The sequence below is a fragment of the Vulpes lagopus genome, chromosome 23 (genome assembly GCF_018345385.1).
Source record: "Vulpes lagopus strain Blue_001 chromosome 23, ASM1834538v1, whole genome shotgun sequence".
In the NCBI taxonomy this organism is placed as follows: domain Eukaryota; kingdom Metazoa; phylum Chordata; class Mammalia; order Carnivora; family Canidae; genus Vulpes; species Vulpes lagopus.
Window position 1 is genome coordinate 34,845,688 of NC_054846.1, and position 20,320 is coordinate 34,866,007.

The 20,320-nt window shown below is 34.3% G+C and overlaps 1 long non-coding RNA gene across 1 annotated transcript; it reads right to left on the bottom strand.

Annotated features, from left to right (window-relative positions):
* Positions 1-14,467: 14,467 nt before the first annotated feature.
* Positions 14,468-17,137, bottom strand: LOC121481384. Its single transcript, XR_005985275.1, has 3 exons — positions 17,036-17,137; positions 16,591-16,835; positions 14,468-16,155 (listed from the first exon to the last, which is right to left on the bottom strand). It is a non-coding gene; the product is annotated as an uncharacterized LOC121481384 (long non-coding RNA).
* Between the last annotated feature and the right edge of the window lie 3,183 nt (positions 17,138-20,320).

Below are 20,320 nucleotides of genomic sequence, written 5' to 3' on the forward strand. Positions count from 1 at the left end.
TTTTTAAGTATACTTGGAAGAAGAACCCTATTCTATGCCGGAAAGTAATTCTCAACAAATTTAAAATTACTCATGTCATACAAAGTATGTTCTTGACCACAGTGAAATTAAATATGGAAAGATAAAAGACTCTACCAAAAAACTGCTAGGACTCATAAACTAATTCAGTAAAGTTGCAGAATACAAAAATCAATGTATAGAAATCTGTTACATTTCTATACATCAAAAAGAAGCAGCACAAGGAGAAATCAAGGAATCAATTCCATTTACAATTGCACCCAAAACAATAAGATACCTACAAATAAACCTAGCCAAAGAGGTGAAAGCCCTGTACTCTGAAAACTATAAAACACTGATGAAAGAAATTGAAAGAGTGCCGCCTGGGTGGCTCAGTTAGTTAGGAGTCTGATTTTTATCTCTGCTCAGATCATGATCTCAAAGTTTGGGAGTGAGCCCTGTTTTTGGCCCCGTTTTGTGCATGGAGCCTGCTTTGGATTCTCTCTTTCTCTCTCCCTCAGCCCCTACCCATCCCCCACTCCCCAAAAGAAAGAAAGAGACAAATTGAAGATGATACAAAGAAATGGAAAGACATTCCATGCTCATGGATTGGAAGACTAAATATTATTAAAATATCTACACTTCCTAGAGCAATCTATACATTCAATGCAATCCCTAAAAAAAATACTAGCAATATTTTTCACAAGACTAGAACAAACAATCCTAAAATTTATGTGGAACCACAAAAGACCCCAAATAGACAAAGTAATCTTGAAAAAGAAAACTAAAGCTAGAAGCATTACAATTCTGGACTTTAAGTTATATTACAAAGCTGTAGTAATCAAAACAGTATGGTACTGGCCCAAAAGACATATAGATAACGGAACAGAATAGAAAACCCACAAATGGACCCATAACTATATGGTCCATTAATACAAAGCAAAAAAAGAATATGCAATGGAAAAACAAACAAACAAACATTCTCTTCAACAAATGGTGTTGGGAAATCGATACACCTGAATGTAACATTACATTGTGTGTTAACTAACTGGAATTTAAATAAAAAATGTTTTTAAAATCCCCAAATATTTGGAAATTAAACAACACAATTCTAAATATCCCATGTGTTAAAGGGGAAAAATCAAATAAACTAGTTTGAACTGAGTGAAAATAAAAAACAATATGTCAGTTTTTTAGCATATAGCTAAAGCAGTACTTAGACTCAAATTTTTAACAGTAAATGCCTAGATTAGAAATGGAAAGATCTTAAATGAAAGGCTTCAACTTCTACTTTATGAAACACCTATTAAAAATAACATAGTTCAATGTATTAAAAATTAATTAATTAAAATTACAAGAGTTGTCTCAATAGGTGCTGAATAAGAACAAATAAAACCTTATGTGAGAAGAAGAAAGAAAAATAAATATCAATGTACATATCAATGACTCAATGAAACAGAAACAGAGAGGCAGTATAGAAAATAAATGAAACCAAAAATTGCTTCTTTGAAAAGATCGTAGAATCAATCAACCTATATGACCAGACTTTTAGCAGGGAGGAAAAAAATAAAAAACAAATGACCAATATCAAGAATGAGGGAGATCACTAGAAATTTTATGATATGAAAAGGATAATAATATGAGCAACTTTTTTGTTAGTAAATCTGATAAGTTAGATAAAATGGACAAATTCCTTGAAAGACACATTCTATCAAAGTTCATTGGAGAATAGATACTCTGAATAACAAAATATCTCCCAAAGGAATCCAATTTGTAGTTTATATAATTCCCACATAAAACACTCTAGGCCCAGATAGTTTTACTAGTGAATTCCACCAATCATTTACGAAAAGATCATTGTGATTCTACACAAACTCATCCAGAAAATTGAAGATAAGAAAATCTGATATTACAACCAAAAACATTAGGAGAAAGGAAAAAAACAAAGAACAAACCACTATCCTCATGTTCTTAATAAAATCTTATCAAATCCAATCAGACAATAAATAAAAAGAGAACATATCATAATCAAATGGAGTTAATTCTACAAATCCATAGTTGGTTTAATATTAGAACTTAATATACTTTACCATATCAACAAAAATAAAAAAATTAAAGCCATATTATCATCTCAGATGTAGACAAAACATTTGACAAAAATCTCATGCTGATTCTTATAAAAGCTGTCAGCAAACTAGAAATAAAACGAAACTTCTTCAACCTGATAAAAAGCATTGTAGTAGTTACCTAATGCTACTATAATAAATGATGCAAAGTTGATGGCTTAAAGCAGCATAAATATATTATCTTCTAGTTCTGGAGGTCAGAAATTTAAAATAGGTTGGCAGAGCTGTGTTACTTCTGGAAGTCTTAGGAAACAGGAAACAATCCATTTTCTTTCCTTTTCCAGCTTTGAAAGTCTCCTCACATTCTTTGGTTCATGACAAATGAATAAATATATTATGATATATCCGTATAAGGAAATATGATATGATAATTTTTAAAAAATGAATTACTGATCACATTAAAAACATGAGTAAGTCCTAAAGTAATCTTGCTGAATGCCAAAAACCAAACCAAAAAGAATACATATACTATGATTTAATTTAAAAATTCTAGAAATTACCAACTAATCTTTAATGATAGAAATGAAATTAATGATTGCCTGAAGATGATAGGGGTGGGGAGATAAGAGATGAAGTGTCTAGAAGGCAATCTTACAAAGGGGCCTGAGAACACTTTTTGGGGAAATAGATATATTTATTATTTTGATTATGGTTGTGGTTTAGAGGGTATATACACATGAGAAAACTTCAAATTGTGCACTTATATATATGTAATAATTGTGTGTCTGTTATACCTTAATAAAGCTGTTTCAAACCAGATTAACAAAATCCTTGAACAGTTTTTGGCCTTTCATGTTCCCAAAACTAAAATTCATATCACAATTAATAGCAAGTATGCTAGTTTAGCTTGACCTGAGAATTTGGATACATATCTAAGATTCTTCACTATGTCAAGTATACCACCAGATATTAACTGTGGATCAGATTCCAGAGAATTTAAACACCCATAGAATTTAAACACCCATGGCACTTTCAAAACATGAATCTGAAACAAATAAAAAACAAATTCAACTTAGTGACACGCAAGGAAGAACTCATATCTCTGTGAATATTGAGAATTCTTAGATACTACAATCTCTCAGATGTCTGAACACATTTATGTTGTGCTTTAAAATTCAATAAACAACAACAACAAAAATCTCTGTTGCTGGGAAAGGAAGAGGAGTTAGTGAGGATGAGAAGGGAGAATTAATAGTGAAATTTAGTGATCTAATGATCACCAAAAAGTAATATTTCAGTTATTACTCCACCGTAAATATTCTTAACTGTCATCCAAGAAAACTCCCGAAGTCCAAGAATGGACTCAAAACATATGAAAATGTTTCTTTGTTTCTTGAACACATGTGCATTTTTCCTGAGCAGAGGGCACATAGTTAGGATCAAAGTATGAAGAGGACTCATAATTCAAAATATTAATGATTACTCAATGATCTATCTCAAGAAAATATTTATGGCAAATTCTGATGAAAACATTCTAGTCTGTTTGATCTTTTCTCTACTGAGCTGGCTCTAGTCTGTTTGATCTCCTTTTCTCTATTGAGATGACTCTATGACCAGCTGGCTTATTTTTATGAGCTTGTCATGCATAGTGTGGCTGTCAGACTCTTTAGAAATGAGAAAAAGGCCCTTGCCAAATGCGTTATTCAGGATTTTCCAAATTAAACGCTAGTTTGCTGAATAAGAGAAAACTGAGCCTGCCAAATCTTACCAAGTTCTCTCATCACATGTATAGAGTTATCAGATTAAGTGGAGAGAATCAGAAGTTTAAACTATTATGTCAGTATTTTTTTTATGTCGGTATTTTTATTGTCAGTATTTTTATTACAAATATCCAGTTGGGACAACATTTGATAAATTAATGGATGCCAGCCAATTTAAAGGTAGTCAAATAATTTATCCTACAGAACCACCTGTATATGTTTTCTTAAGTACTTACAACATTTTAACATCAACTTTTTGAAGCATTTTTGATGGTGATGATAAAAGGCAAATATACTCATTCTCTGTGTTAGGAGGTATACGCATATCTGAGTAAGCCTTCAGCAGGGTCTGTCCCTTCAGTTGTCCTCTTTCACATTTTCTTTCTCACCTATTACAGTAATCTATAGCTATTATGATCTTATCTTTTCTGGCAAAGCATCGTAATAGATTGGTCAGTTAAATAACAGTTAAATAATGTTGAACAATGAACTGTTCTAGAAACTCCAGGTTATCTCAAACCATTTTGCTTCAGTCAATTATATTTGAAGTGCTTAGATGCTGAGAACATACTTCTCTATGCAGTGCTATTATTTACTGTGTATTTCCATCTATCTCATCTTTTCCATGTCTTAGAAATGAACAGAAAAACTGATTAGAACCCAGTAGTAATGGCCCTGCTTTTAAATATCTGTGCTCAGTACAGTCCTTTCATATTCTTTGGGTTATCCTCCACTTTTTCATTATCAGTTTTCTCCAACTTTCATTCCTACCCAATGCCAGTGTCATTTTTTTTAATTTTTTTTTTTTTTTGTGAGTCAAATTCTTGGTAATCAGAGCCCTCTTCCATTCTCTCAGGCCATAATTCTTTCTCAGCTATACTTTACATTTATTTATTTATTTATTTATTTATTTATTTATTTATTTATTTATATTTAAGTACTTATTTTAGAGAGAGAGCCACAAAGCAAGTGAAGGGAGGAAGGGCAAAGGAAGAGGGAAAAAGAGACTTAAGCAGAGTCCATGCTGAGCATGGAGCCAAACATGGGGCTTAATCTCACAACCCTGAGATCATGACCTGAGCCCAAACAGAGTTGTTCGCTTAACCGACTGCAAGACGCAGGCACCCCTACCTTTTTTTAAATATAAAGAAGCATGTTTGTCACAGTTGTTGTTTTCACCTACCCTATCTCTTCCACTTTGAGGTGGAAAGGAGGTTCTGCTCAGTTACGGTCTCATTTTGGGTGACCTTAACATCTGTTTCTTTTTTATTCGTTGTCAACTTCAAAAACATATTAATACTGGGGAAATAATCGAATGATAAATTATCTCAGAGCAGGGAAATTATAGCAACTCTCTTCACTGAAGTGAATCTGTGAAAATAATACTTACTAAAAATGAACAAACAGGTAAGTAATTTCTGAACCCAAACAAACACCTCTTTAAAGATGTTTTTCTGTCATTTAAAAAAATATCTCAGAGTATTCTCAATTTTTCATTCAATGTCACACAACATATATTCATTCTGTGGCATTTTATTCAATAACACAAATTTGCTCATCATATATTCCACTGGTCTATCACTAGACTCTTTTTTCCTGGGTTATCTAAATAAGTGGATGGTGCCCTGCTGACATTGGAATAGTTCACATGATGTAATATCGGTGTCTTGGATCTATTATATGAAACTGTATGTACATTCAAGGGGAAATAACATGATTCTATTTCAGAAGCAGAAATAGTGTGGGAGCCACACTTTACTGGTTGCAGGTTGGCTTGTGGGGAAATAAGCAAGATGTAAAAGGGTGTAGCCTGACTCTATTCCTAGTCTATCACAAAAATGACATGATAGATCAAGAGGTTTTTCCCATCTAAAAAGCAGTCCTGAATTTAGAAAAACAAAGGCCATAGTGAGATTTTTTTTTTAAAAGATCTACCCAGCTTAGATTCCTTTCTATGAAGCTAAACAGATCCCTTTTTCTCACAAGTACTTCTGCTAAAAACAACTTAACTGGGTACTAAATTTTAGATCAAAGTTATTTTCCTATATGTATTATAGAGATTGCATATTACTATAAAAAAGCACATGTTTAGAGTCAAATAAAAGTAGGTTAGATTTCAATTCCACAATTTTCTGACTATAGAATCTTGGTCATGATAATTGTCTGAATCTCAGTTTCCTCAAACGGGAATATATTACCCATCTCTCAGGGAGGTTATTTTAATTAAAGAGATAAAATGTGCACGCGTGTTATATGCAGCATGTGCTCAATTAATGATAATATGATTATTATTAGATGTTGCTTATTATTCTGGTACTCAGTGTTATATAAACTGTCTGATGTATCTTAATTTTAACTTCTGTCCTGAGGTCAAGTTTCAGTTGCTTGTTTGTTTATTTTCTGTATTCCGGACAGAAAGAGGACTTTTAATTTGTGATTACAACTCAAACATTACACCAGCATATATCTAAATCTTTCTTTCTTTTTGTTGTTTTTTCCTGGAATGTGCTGAACTATTTGGACACATAAGCAAGTGCTTTTTCACTTCAGAAAATTGTTTTTTTATTTATATTTTCACTGTTATTTATTCTGATTTGCCTAGGATTTCTTTTTATTTTTTTTTGGTCAAATCTATATTGATTCTCTATTTTTATTCTGTGTTTTCATCTTCTCTATCATAATTTTCTCATCTTTGTTCTTTCCCACTATGTCTGGAAAAGCTTTGGAAGGTTCTTTATATCACTGATTTAATTTTATGTAATATTATTTCTGCTTCTTTGCTTCTGCAATGAATTTTAATCATGCTATTTTTTTCTTACTGTCTTGAAATCCTAATTTAGTCACCTCTCTTTTTATCTCTTTATGCTCTCCTTTTAGCTAATCATGTTTTCCCCTTACTGTTTTCTGCTCCCGTTTCAAAGAGGCCAAGACTTCTTGCATTCTATGAAGGATGTCTATTCATTTTCTAAACCTAGAATGGGTAATATATTAGGCTATTTTCAGAAATATTTTCTTCCTCTGAGTTTTTGGTTTTTAGCTGCTGTTTCTTTTTCCTTACTCTATAGTATTTTTACATTGCTTTTTCTTGTTCTTGTTCTTTGGTCATCACTGGATGAAGCCAAATCTTTTCAGCATTTGTATTGGTCAACAGACAAATTATGTGGATTGCCCTTGGCCCAATCCATACTAGATAATGGTTAAATCTCCTTCAAATCTATAACTGGAGAGAAGATTGATATAAACAGCTCCTGAATCAATTTTCAATTTCTTGTAAAAATATGCCTAGTTCATGGGATCCCTGGGTGGCGCAGCGGTTTAGCGCCTGCCTTTGGCCCAGGGCGCGATCCTGGAGACCCGGGATTGAGTCCCACGTCCGGCTCCCGGTGCATGGGGCCTGCTTCTCCCTCTGCCTGTGTCTCCGCACCTCTCTCTCTCTCTCTGTGTATCTCTGATGAATAAATAAATAAAATCTTTAAAAAAAAATATGCCTAGTTCAGCTATATTCCACTATAGGTGCTATTTATCCTACAGAAAATTTCCTGTTCTTTTCTATTCTGAATGATAAGCTGTATGGATTACTGCAGTTCTCAGGACATATTTTTTCTAGGAATTTCTGATAGAGTTCATTTTTTGCTGTAGTGTTTTATTTGTGGGAACTACATATCTTTGACAATAATGCTTCATTACTTAGACTCCCCCCCCCCCCCCCCCCACTGTCCCAGTGACTTTCTGGGGATTTTCTTTGATTAAATAAACAAAGAATAGTAGTCAGGAAGCAAAAAAATGAAGTGTAACCACATTATTCTGGTTGTCCCAAAACACAATAGATGCATGATAGAAGGACAATAATTTAATATTTTGCTTGCTATTGATGTAAAGTATTATCTTAATGAGGTGAAATCTAGATCACCTATGAGGTGACCTTTAGAAAGTTTTTGGCTTTTCTAATCATACTAACTCTCACATTCTTATCAAAGACTCCTTGCAAAATCTGAATTTAGGTAGATTATCAACCTTAGTGTTTAGAGTTGTTTTTGTAACATTTGCTATCATTGTCTTCATAGATCTTTCAATGGGACTTACCGGAGAAGATACTGGGAACAACCAGCCAAATGCTATTTAAATGAAAGGTCTAGGTGGGGATATTTTTGCTTCCTTGATTGATTAACTTTGTTTTTTTGTTAAAATATATTAAGAATTAACTTTTTTTTTGTTAAAATATATTAAGAATCAGTTCTAGGGAATCCCTGGGTGGCGCAGCGGTTTAGCGCCTGCCTTTGGCCCGGGGCGTGATCCTGATGACCCAGGATGGAGTCCCACGTCGGACTCCCGGTACATGGAGCCTGCTTCTCCCTCTGCCTGTGTCTCTGCCTCTCTCTCTCTCTCTGTGACTATCATAAATAAATAAAAATTTTAAAAAAAGAATCAGTTCTATTACTGGTGGGTTAGACATTTATTCCATTGTTTTATTCATAAGCATCTTCTATACTTTGCTGGTCTTGAAATTCCCGGATTTCTCTGGTGTCACTCTTGTGTCCTCATCACATGTTACTGCCAAGAGTATTCTGTATTGCAGAAATAAAAAAGTAGAGAAGTTCAAAAGCATCTATAGACTTGTTTATGTATATTTTTTTTATTTGAGTGAAGAATTGTTCATTTTTTTTTTACTTTTTAGAGAATTATATTGAGGGAGGGAGAGTACAAGCTGGGGGTAGGGGCAGAGGGAGAGGGAAAAGGAGACTCCCCAATGAGCACAGAGCCCCACATGAGGTTTGATTCCCAGGACCCCGAGATCATGACCTGAGCTGAAGGCAGACACTTAACCAACTGAACCACCTACACCAGGCCCCACAAATTATTTTTGAAAAAAGATTGGAAAAATAACTAATGAATTCTGAACATCTACACTGACCAGCATTGTGCTAAGTGCCTTGATCTATTTTTTTCCCATTTTAACTTTTGAAAGAGAGGACATTTAACTATCGTTAACACAGAAGAGGTAAAAAATGAGCCACAGAGGGGTCAAGTAAGCGGTTTAATGTCACAGCTAAATTTTTATCCCAACCTAAATCTGTATGGATCAGAGTCCCTGGCTTTTCCAGCACACCATGATGAATCTCTAACATATGAAAGCAATGGGCATGCCCATTTTAAGTACTGTCTTTATGCAAATTTTTAACCAAAATATAAAGAATTGGGACGCTTGGGTGGCTCAGTGGTTGAGCGTCTGCCTTTGGCTCAAGGCAATATCCCAGGACTCTGGGATCGAGTTCCACATCAGGCTTCCTACATGAAGCCTGCTTCTCCCTCTGCTTATGTCTCTGTCTCTGTCTCTCTCTCTCTGTCTCTCATGAATAAATAAATAAAATCTTTTTAAAAAAATATAAAGAATTAATAGATTGTGATGAAGACATTTCCAGATCTTTATTATTCTATCTTTTGCTGCAAGACAAAGTTTAGCAAAGTAAAAGTTATAATGTTTTAAAAATCTTTCTACTTTATCATAATGCACCATGAACTGTTTCCAAAATTAAAAAATTTGAATCATCATTCCTGCATTTTATATAATAATGTACTACTTGAAAATACTTGTTTTGATAGCTGGAATCCATTGTTAATAATTCTTAGAAAACAAAGGCTTCCAGATAGAAAGACATTGAAAGTGAATTTTTGGGTTTATTCTCTACCCTACCACCTGGGAAATGCTAGGGATCCTACCTCTTTTTGTATAAATCAACTCTAGCTCCTGGCAAGATGCTACACTACTGTGCTCCAATGGCCATAAAGCCTGCTACGAAAGGTTCAAATTTGCTGTAGTAGAATTAGTGTAAGTTTGTGAGCAAAACACGGATTAAAGCAGTAGCTGTGGAGAGGAAGCAACAGTGAGACAGTCTCCAAGGAAACGCAAGTAGATACAGGCTATTTATGGGCCAGATGGAAAGAACTTAGGGGATATAAGGTGAGTTGCAGAGCTAGGAATTCTGCTTGAAAATAAAACATGAGAGAACAGGATGGGGTCTAGCTCTGGAGAAATAAACATAGGACAGGCGCAAATGGATGCAAGTCAAGCTAGCTTTAGGCTTTTTTGCTGTTACTTTTCTAGCTCCCTTAGTTGTAAGATAGGTCATGTATTTGAGGTTTTTCTTGCTTCTTGAGGTCGGCTGTATTGCCATATACTTCCCTCATATGACTACCTTTGCTTCATCTTAAAGGACTGTCATGTTTTCATTTTCATTTTGCTTCCATGCATTTTTTTCATTTCTTCTTTAATTTCCTAGTTGGCCCATTGATTTTTAGGAGGATGTTCTTTCACTGCTATGTATTTGTGGTCTTTCTAAGCTTTTTCTTTTGGTTGACTTCGAATTTCACAATGTTGTGGTCAGAAAATATGCATGGTATGACCTCAATCTTTCTGTATTTATTGAGGCCTGATTTGTGACCAAGTATGTGATCTATTCTGGAGAATATTCCATGTGCACTCCAAAAGAATGTGCATTCTGCTTTAGGAGGAAATGTTCTGAATATATCTTTTAAGTCCATCTGGTCCAGTGTGTCATTCAAAGTCATAGTTTCCTTGTTGATTCACCTAGATAATCTGTCTACTGCTATAAGTGGGGTGTTAAAATCACCTATTATTGTATTATTATCAATGAATTTCATTATGTTTGTTATAAATTGATTTCTATATTTTGGTGCTCCCAGGTTGGGGGCACAAATATCTATAATTGTTAGATCTTCTTGTTGAATACACACCTTTATTATAATATAGTGCCCTTCTTCATCTCTTGTTACAGTCTTTGATTTAAAAATCTAGTTCGTTTGATATAAATATGGTTACTTCAGCTTTCTTTTGACATCCATTAGCATGATAGATGGTTCTCTATCCCCTCATTTTCAATCTGGAAGTGTCTTTTGGTCTAAAATGAGTCTCTTATAAGCATCATATAGATGGGTCTTATTTTTTTAATCCATTCTAATACCCTTTTGCCTGGAACATTTAGTCCATTTACTTTTGGGGTAATTATTGATAGATATGAATTTAGTTGCATTGTATTACCTGTAAAGTCATTGTTTCTGGATAATTTCTATTCCATTCTACTCTTTGTTGCTTTTGGTCTTTCCCACTCAGAGAGTCCCCTTTACTCTTTCTTATAGGGCTGGTTTAGTTGTCACAAACTTCTTTGTGGGAAGAAGTTTATCTGTCTTTATCTGTCTGGGAAACTCTTTTTTTTTTTTTTTTTTCTAGTTCTATTCTGCATGACAGCCTTGCTGGATAAAGTAATCTTGGCTGCATATTTTCCCAGTTAGTATATTGAATATATCATGCCACTTTCTTCTGGCCTGTCAAGTTTCTGTGGATAGAGCCACTGCTAAGCTGATTTGTCTTCGCTTGTAGGTTAGGAATTTCTCTTCCTTGATGTTTTCAGGATTCTTTCCTTATTTCCATATTTTGCAAATTTTACTACAATACATCTTGTTATTGGCTGGTTTGTTGTTTTTGATGATGTTCTCGGTGCCTCTTGAATTTGGCCATCTGTTTCTTTCCCCAAATTAGGGAAATTTTCAGCTATAATTTCCTCAAATAAATCTTTATCCCCTTTCCCCCTCTCTTCTTCTTCTGGGACTCCTATGATATGAATGTTATTGTGCTTCATGGAATTACTGAGTTCCCTAAGTCTAAATTCATGAGCCAATATTTTTCTTTCCCTCTTCTTTCTACCTTCTTATTTTCCATAAGCTTATCTTCTATATCACTTATTCATTCCTATATTTCTTCCATTCTTATGGTTATTACATCCGGTTGGTTTTGCATCTTGGTTACAGGATTTTTTATTGTGGCCTGATTAGTTTTTAGGTCTTTTATCTCTGTGATAAGAGTGTCTCTTGTTTCTTTTATGCTTTTCTCAAACTCAGCTAGTATCCTTATGATTGTTGTTTTAAATTCTGTTTCAAGCATATTGCTTCTATCTATTTTGATTAACTCCCTGACAGTTACCTCTTCTTGTTCTTTCTTTTGGTATGAATTCCTCTGTCTTGGCATTTTGTGTAGGTCTCTATTTTTTGTGTGTTAGAAAAACCTGTGCTGGTCCTATTTCCACTAGAGCTGAAGCTTTTCAGCAATCCATGATCATCAGGCTTGTGTTTGTTGGGTTTGTGATGGTCTTACGGGGGAGGGGCCTGCTGTGCTCAGGTTCTCAATCACACTTGCCCTATTTAAAAAGGCACCTGTAAGGTGCAGGGGTTTGGGGCTTGGTGTAAGCAACTCAAGCCTCCACTCTGTGGACTGTGCCCCTCGCTGAAGTCCACCTGAGGTGATGGGAGGGGTGAAAAATGGCACAGGCCTACTCTTCCCTGGAGAGGGGAGTTTGTGCCTACCACTGTTTGGGAAGCCCTAACAAAAGAGCGAACAATTCCCCTCTTGGGTCCTAGGCTTCCATCAGATCCCTGCCTTCACCTTGTCTGTGTCTGAGCCATCTGCCCATCTGGCAGCACAGTACTCCTGTGTTTTATCTCACGAATGTGGCTGGGTTCCAAAACTCCAAATTTTAGGGACTCAGCACAGCCCAGACCCATGCCAATCCTTTGGGGGAGGGACTCACTTGCCATGCTGTGGCTGGTGCCAGTTTGTCCCAGAAGGGCAGTCACATGGATATGCAGGAGCGTGGAATTTATGGTAAAGCTAACAAAAAGCCAGCATCTAGATTAGCCGCACTCAGCAGGCATCTTGGCTTCTATGCCAATGAATGGGGCAGTTCAATGGCACCTGCCACCTCTTTTGTCCCCAGAGAAGCAATGCTACCTCTCTTAAATGCAGAAAGAGAAGGAGAACTGTCTCTCCTGGTGCAACCCAGGCAATCCTCAGAGCACACTGTCTGCTCCCAGGTTTCTGCCCTCCTTCTCCAGAGGAGCACCACTATGCCCACCAGGCTCCACTCAGAGATGGCACAGACTTCTAAAGCTTCATACCTTCAGCTTTACTGCTTTTAAAACTTGCAATAATCAGGCCCTTTCATTATCCCAGTCAATGGTTTTGGGGAAGTGTTTTTCTTGTGCAATCCCCTACATGCTGCTTTCTCACTCCCCCAAATCTCATCACTGCACTTCCTGCCTTCCACGATGTGACCTCTTTCTCCCCTCTGGTTTGCAATTTGTTCTTTCAGTCCTCAGATGGATTTCCTGGGTGTTTAAAATGATCTGATAATTATCTAGTTGTGTTCGAGGGAGAAGCAAGCATAAGGCCCTCCTACTACTCCACCATCTTAAGTCCTCCCTTCTGGCTGTAGGTTTAGTAAAGATGCAGTTTTATGAGTGAAAAGTGAAACCCATATTACAGAATTAATTTAAGAATAATAAGCGAGACAGTGATATATATTAATGGTATATAAAATGTAGGGTGACCATACAATTACATATAGAGAATATATGTTATTTAATTGATGCCTAAAAGTTGGGCATAAGTTTATATCAAAATACTAATAACTAAGAGCTCACAACATTATGATTCTGGAGTCCACAATCAACTGTTCCTAAGGATAATTGGTGACACCCTTAGTTATCCAGTTCTCTTTTACTTCACACATTAGTCACAGAAATAATCCATCTTAGACTGGCCAACTCATTATACGGGTGATACAAATCATAACTATTTCTTTGTCTCCAAGTTAACCTAAGTGTTCAAATTTATTTATTTATTTATTTATTTATTTATTTATTTATTGCTCAAATTTAAGGGTAAAATTTATTTCATTAATGATGGTTCTCTTGCTTTAGGTTAGGTGTGTTTTTATTTCTTTGCTACAACATAGGTACATGCAAATAGAAATATTTCACTAGGTTTACTTTCTTCTAAGTCATTTTCTAGAAAATGTCTGTAACAAAATGACTTCTCAATGCTTCCCTGGAAAGTTGCTTAAAGACATTTTTTACTATTAATGGAAAGAGAACATTAAGGCCAACAGTGTAGAAAAGACTTGCCTCCTCCATCCCTAAAACACCTTATGATTACTTAATTTGATTTCAAATTGAATATATCCTTAGTAAAAGTTATCCAAATCAATCTTGTGATTTTATTATTTAATAGTTTCATATACTCTAAATTAGCTGAGGGAATTAGACAATATGGAAATGCATCAACATTTCTCATTAAAAGTTATTTGATAGTAGATATCAAATTTTAAATTGTACATACCTTGGCATTTTTGTTTCTTTGAATTTGTTCTTAGATATATATGTACATATCCTTAAGGTATACATGCAAGCACATTTATTGCAGTATAATTAATACACTGGAAACAGTTTAAGTGCTCATAAATAGATATTTGATATATTAGTTATAGCACCCTTACAATAGAATACTATGCAATTTTTAAAGAATGAGGTCGATTCTGTAAGAGTCATGATTTTAAAAAATACTCAAAATACAGTAGAGAAAATAAGGCATTGATTATTGTGTAAATTACTGTTTATAGTGCTTATCTCTGAAGAGTATGACAGAGATAGGAGGAAAGAGTATTTTTCAAAATAAAGATCTTCAATGTTTGAAAATTTTTTAAATATATTTTATTTATTTATTCATGAGAGACACAGAAAGATAGAGGCAGAGACACAGGCAGAGAGAGAAGCAGGCTCCATGCAGAGAGCCCGACGTGAGATTCGATCCTAGGTCTCCAGGATCACACCCTGGGCTGAAGATGGCGCTAAACTGCTGAGCCACCCGGGCTGCCCAATGTTTGCCATTGTTAACCATTGCTATCTTATAATAAGTTTAGCATATATTTTCCATCAAATGACTGAAGAGTTTGATTAAAAATAAGCACTCCTAAGCACCAAGCCCCTAAAAATGGAAAAGAGGTCTTTTTAATAGACGTAGTAATGCATGAAAGATTAGTGGCACAGATTATAAGCACCTGAGCAGCCCAAAGAAATATTTGACCTTACAGCCCAAAGAAATCTTTGAACAACTAGGGGCTACGGTTTGTTTTATTATTTTATACTTTATTTTTGAATGTATGATGCATCTATGTGGTTCAAAAATAAAAACTATGTAATAAGTTTTACTTTTACCCCATCTCCATCCATCAATTCCCCTCCTTCCTAGAAGTGATATCTTTTATTAGTTTGTTATGATTCTTCCAGTGTTTCCTAGGCAATATAAGTAGTTTTTCTTCCTTTATACCCAGAATGTAGCTCTCTTTTGTATATAATCTTATGAGATCTGATGTTGTTGTTTTTAGTTAACAATGTATCTTGGAGATATTTCCATATCGGTACATGGAGATTTTCTCTGTCTTTTAGAACACCAAAGAGTATTTATTTGTGCAGAAAACAATTGTTTACTGACAGACACAGGTTCTGTAGTATATAGACATATAATTACATCATAATGTATATTTGTAAATATATCTGTAGGATTAATTCCTAAAAGTGGTTTCCTTGGATCATAGGAAAAAAATGTGTTTTATTTTGAGAGATATTGCTAGATTGTCCTCCATAGAGGTTGTACCATTTGACAGTCTGACCAGCATTGTAAAGGATGTCTCTTCTGCAGGCTGATGCACAAAGCACATGTCAAAATTTTGGAATTTTTCCCATCTTCTAGATGTGAAATGACATCTCACACTTTATTTTATTATGCATAGTGATGAGTATATTTTCAGACATTTAAGAATCTTTTTTATTTCTTTTTCTCTGAACTCTTTTTTCTTGTCCTTTGCCCCTTTTCTATTATTCTTTTGAAGTTTTTGTTGCTGATTTCTTCGAACATCTTATACATAAAAAATTTTATCTAGGTATTTCACACATCACAACAGAAAAAATATTACATAAAGCCTTTACTCAGCAAAAGATGACTCAAAAAAAAAAAGGATTTGAAAAAGAGATGATTCATGAAGATCTCCCCAGTAGGTCAGGGAAGAGACAAGGATTTCCGTTTGTTTCTGGTAAGCTTATTTCTGGTTGGACTCTGGGGAAGAATAAAAAGTTTTCTGTGAGAAATTTTTGTGAGTCCATATTTCTAGTGCCTACTTAGTATGGAGATTCTCAAAACTTGGAGAGTAACATAAAAACTGACTTAGAATCAGTGAAACTCTAGAATACATAGAGGATATGTTGCATGGTCCATAATTTACTGGTCTAGAAATTTCCTAATAGCAGGGTCTTTCTATCATGATTCCTGGAATGATAGATGAGAATGAACTAGCGAATTGATAGATTACTACTATATGAAATGTGGTTTCAAAGCAATGATGCCTAAACAGTTCCCAATTGTTTTATTGCAGGGATTACAGCAGGGTGACAGTGTCTCTCCCTGAATATGGCCCAGGGCAAGGAACCTGAGAACAGAAACCAAACACACTAATTAGTAACCCTCTATATTAAAGCACATAGAAAAATTGAACTCAAGTAAAGAAAATAAAAGTATTTTAATGTGCTATTATCATGGAAATTTGTGGGAATTAAATATGTGGGAATATTTTGATCTAGGAACAAGTTGTTCAATTCCCTATTCCTTAAAATATATATGAACATGAAAACAATATTTTTAATTTAAATTTTAAATATTATGAAATATTCCAAACCTACAGAAAAACATATAATATAATATAATAGAAACCCAGTTTGGGTTCATGAGTTATAATAAATGTTAATATGTATGTTGTTTTAAGAGTCAAGATAGGCTTGTTAGGCTTGTTATGCTATGAAACAAATATCAAAATAGCATTATTAAAAGTAACATAACATTAATTCTAACTCATACTTCATATTACCAGGAGTCAACAGGCAGTTTCTTAGTCAATTGGAGCCATTCAGGGTCTCAGGCTGACAGAGACCCTACTCTCTCCTTTCTCTCAACAAGAGTCTTCTGCATGTGCCACAGCAGTGAGAGATAGCATAAAGATTTGCACATCTGGTGGTGACATGAGTCACATTTCCTCATGTTTCACTGGGCAGTGCAAGTCAGTTGGCCACACTTTAACTTCAAAGTGTGATTAAGTGTAACCCTTCCTTATACCTGCAAAACAAGAACCAAAAATACGGGCATTTTTTTTCCAACAGAAGACCCAATAAAGAGATTGAAAAGAATAAAATAAATAATAAACAATGCATTAAAAATATAAAAACAATACAAGTAAATGATAACACATATGAAAAGTAAGTATTAAGTTTGGAGGAAATTTAAAAGAATGTAGCAGGAACAATATAAATACTAACCAGAAGAAGCCCATAGTAATATGCATCAAAAAACTTTGAGGTCATGCCACAAACGGATAGGAAAAGCAGCTACAAACATGAAAGGAAATGAATCATTTATTTAATAAATAAACTCCATTCAAAGAAATGCTATAACATCTAACTTCAATTTTACACAAACTCTTCAGAAAACAGAGAAAATATCACAATAAATTTTATTTATTTATTTTCACCATAAATTTTTTAAAAAATATTTTATTTATTTATGAGAGACACACAGAGAAGGAGAGAGAGGCAGAGACACAGGCAGAGGGAGAAGCAGGCTCCATGCAGGGAGCCTGATGTGAGACTCGATCCTGGGTCTCCAGGATCACACCTTGGGTGGAAGGCGGCACTAAACCACTGAGCCACCCGGGCTGGGGCTGCCCATTCACCATAAATTTTATTTTATTTATTTGTTTTTTCATCATAAATTTTAAATGGCTAGTGGAACTTTGACAGCATAACAAAACAAGGACAGTGAAAAAGAAAGGAACAATGCAAACCTATGTAATTAATGAAGTATCTTAAGAAAAACATAATGAACCAAATCTAGAAATGTACATAAAAAATAATGTATGTTTATAAGTCTTGTATGAGACCAAGTTTGCTTAACCTTAGAAAATCCATTAATATAATTTAGGATAAGGTAATCTCTTTTAACAGATTAAAAGTAGAAAAATCATACAATCATTTTAGCCAATTATTTTAACCAAATTAGCATTAGCTATATATCAATGTAAATTCATGTGAATAATTCAGTAAAGTAGGAATAGAAGAAATTTTTAATTAATAAAAAGTATATGCAAAAAAACTACAGCAAACATTATGCACAATAATGAAATGTTAAGGTATTTACTAAAAAATTAGGAACAAGGCTAAGATGCTATTACCTATTCAATAGTAGAGTTCCTAGTCTACAGTATTAGAGAAGAAAAAAAATGAAAATAATACAAGTTACAAGAAAAAGAAAATATCATTATCAACAAATCATCTGATTCTCTAAATATAAAGCTCCAAAGAATACAGAATTATTACCAAATTAGTAAGAGTTTAATCAAAATTGATATACAGGGATCCCTGGGTGGCGCAGTGGTTTGGTGCCTGCCTTTGGCCCAGGACGCAATCCTGGAGACCTGGATCGAATCCCACGTCGGGCTCCCTGCATGGAATCTGCTTCTCCCTCTGCCTGTGTCTCTGCCCCTCTCTCTCTCTCTCTCTCTCTCTCTGTCTGACTATCATGAATAAATAAATAAAATCTTTAAAAAAAAAAAAAAACCAAAAAAACAAAATTGATATACAAACAAAACTCAATTTTTATATCCCAGTAACATGCATTAGAAAAAACAATTTTTATACATTAAAAATATATGAATTAAGAAAATGGTAGTGCAATAGAGATAATTAATTAATCAATTTAATTTAATCAATGTAAAACAAATGAAAGCCCCAAAACTAGTATCATGGAAATCTAGAAACTTGATTCATGACAGAGTTGTATATGCAAATCAGTGGAAAAGAAGATACTATTTAGTAAATGCTATAGAGACATTCTGTTATCCGTATTGGGGGGGGGGGGGAGTATATAAATATCCCACTTCACAAAATCAATTTCAGATGGATTAAAGACTTAAATAAGGTAGAAATCTCTAAAATATTTAATGATAAAAAGACTATTTCAAGGTCGGGAAAGATATATTAAAGAAGATTTTTTTAAATGCCAATCATAAAGATTGATAAATGTGGCTACACTAAAACTAACAACCAATTTCAACAAAAGACCCATAGAGAGTGAAAAGACAAGTAACAGCAATATCTTGATCTTGAAAATATTCCCAAGGATGAATAATTTCATTCTTAAAAATGCAATGAAGACATTGCATATACATTCTGCGTATGACTTTCACCTGTGGTAAAATACACATAACATATAATTTACCATTTTGACTATTTTGGTGTGTATAGTGTAGCAACTAATTGCATACATACGGTTTTGCAATCAATCTCCAGAACTCTTTTCATCTCGCCAAACTAGTACTCTATACCTATTAAATAACAACTCCCCATCCTCCCTCCCTAAGGCCCTGACAACCATTCTACTACCCGTCTGTATAAATTTGACTATATTAGGTACTGTGTGTAAGTTGAATCATACAGTATTTGCCTTCTTATGACTGACTTATTTCACTAAGCATAATATCCCCAAGGTTCATCCATGTTGCAACATATGTCAGAATTTCCCTTCCTTTTTAAGGCCAAATAATACCCCATTATATGTACATACCGCATTTTGTTTATCCATTCATCCAACTATTGACACTTGAATTGCTGCTACCTTTGACTATTGTGAATAAATTTGCTATGAACATGTGTGTACAAATATCTCCTGGAGATTTTGCTTTCAATTCTTTTAAGTATAGACCTAGAAGTGGAATTGCTGAATTATATGGTAACTCTATTTTTAATTTTTAAGATTTTATTTATTTATTCATGAGAGACACTGAGAGGGAAAGAGGCAGAGACACAGGAAGAGGGAGAAGCAGGCCCCATGCAGGGAGCCTGATGCAGGACTTGATCCTGGGACTCCAGGATCGCGCCCTGAGTGGCAGGCAGGCGCTAAACCACTGAGCCACCCTGGGATCCCCTCTATTTTTAATTTTTAAAAAACTGCCATATTGTTCTCTATAGTGGCTACACGTTGTACATTCCCATCAACAGTGCAAAAGTATTCCAATTTTTCCATGCTTTTACTAACATTTGTTATTTTCTGGTTTTGTTTTTGTCTTTGTTTTTTTTTTAGTGGCCATTTTGACAAGTATGAGTTGATATCTTATTGTGGCCTTGGTTTTCATTTCCCTAATGAATAGTGATGTTGATCATCTTTTCATATGCTTATTGGCCATCTGTATGTTTTTTCTAGAGAAATGTCTATTCATGTCTTTTGCCAATTTTTAAATTGGGTTGCTTGTTTTTTTTATTGTTGTCACATGGTTGACTTCTAAAATCCATAGAAATGAGCAAATTAAAATATCAAAGAATCTTTATGTATTATAGATTTACTATATAAAGCTTAAAATAGGCCAATTTAAATGATGTAATGTTTTCTGATTACATATACATTTGTTAAAGTTATAAAGAAAAATAAAGTAACAAAATTCAGGCTGTTAATTACCTCTGGAAAGGGGGAGAGAATTGTATGAGAGGAGCACACTGGAGCTTCAATAATATGGAGTGTTCTACTCCATAATATTCACATTATTCACATAG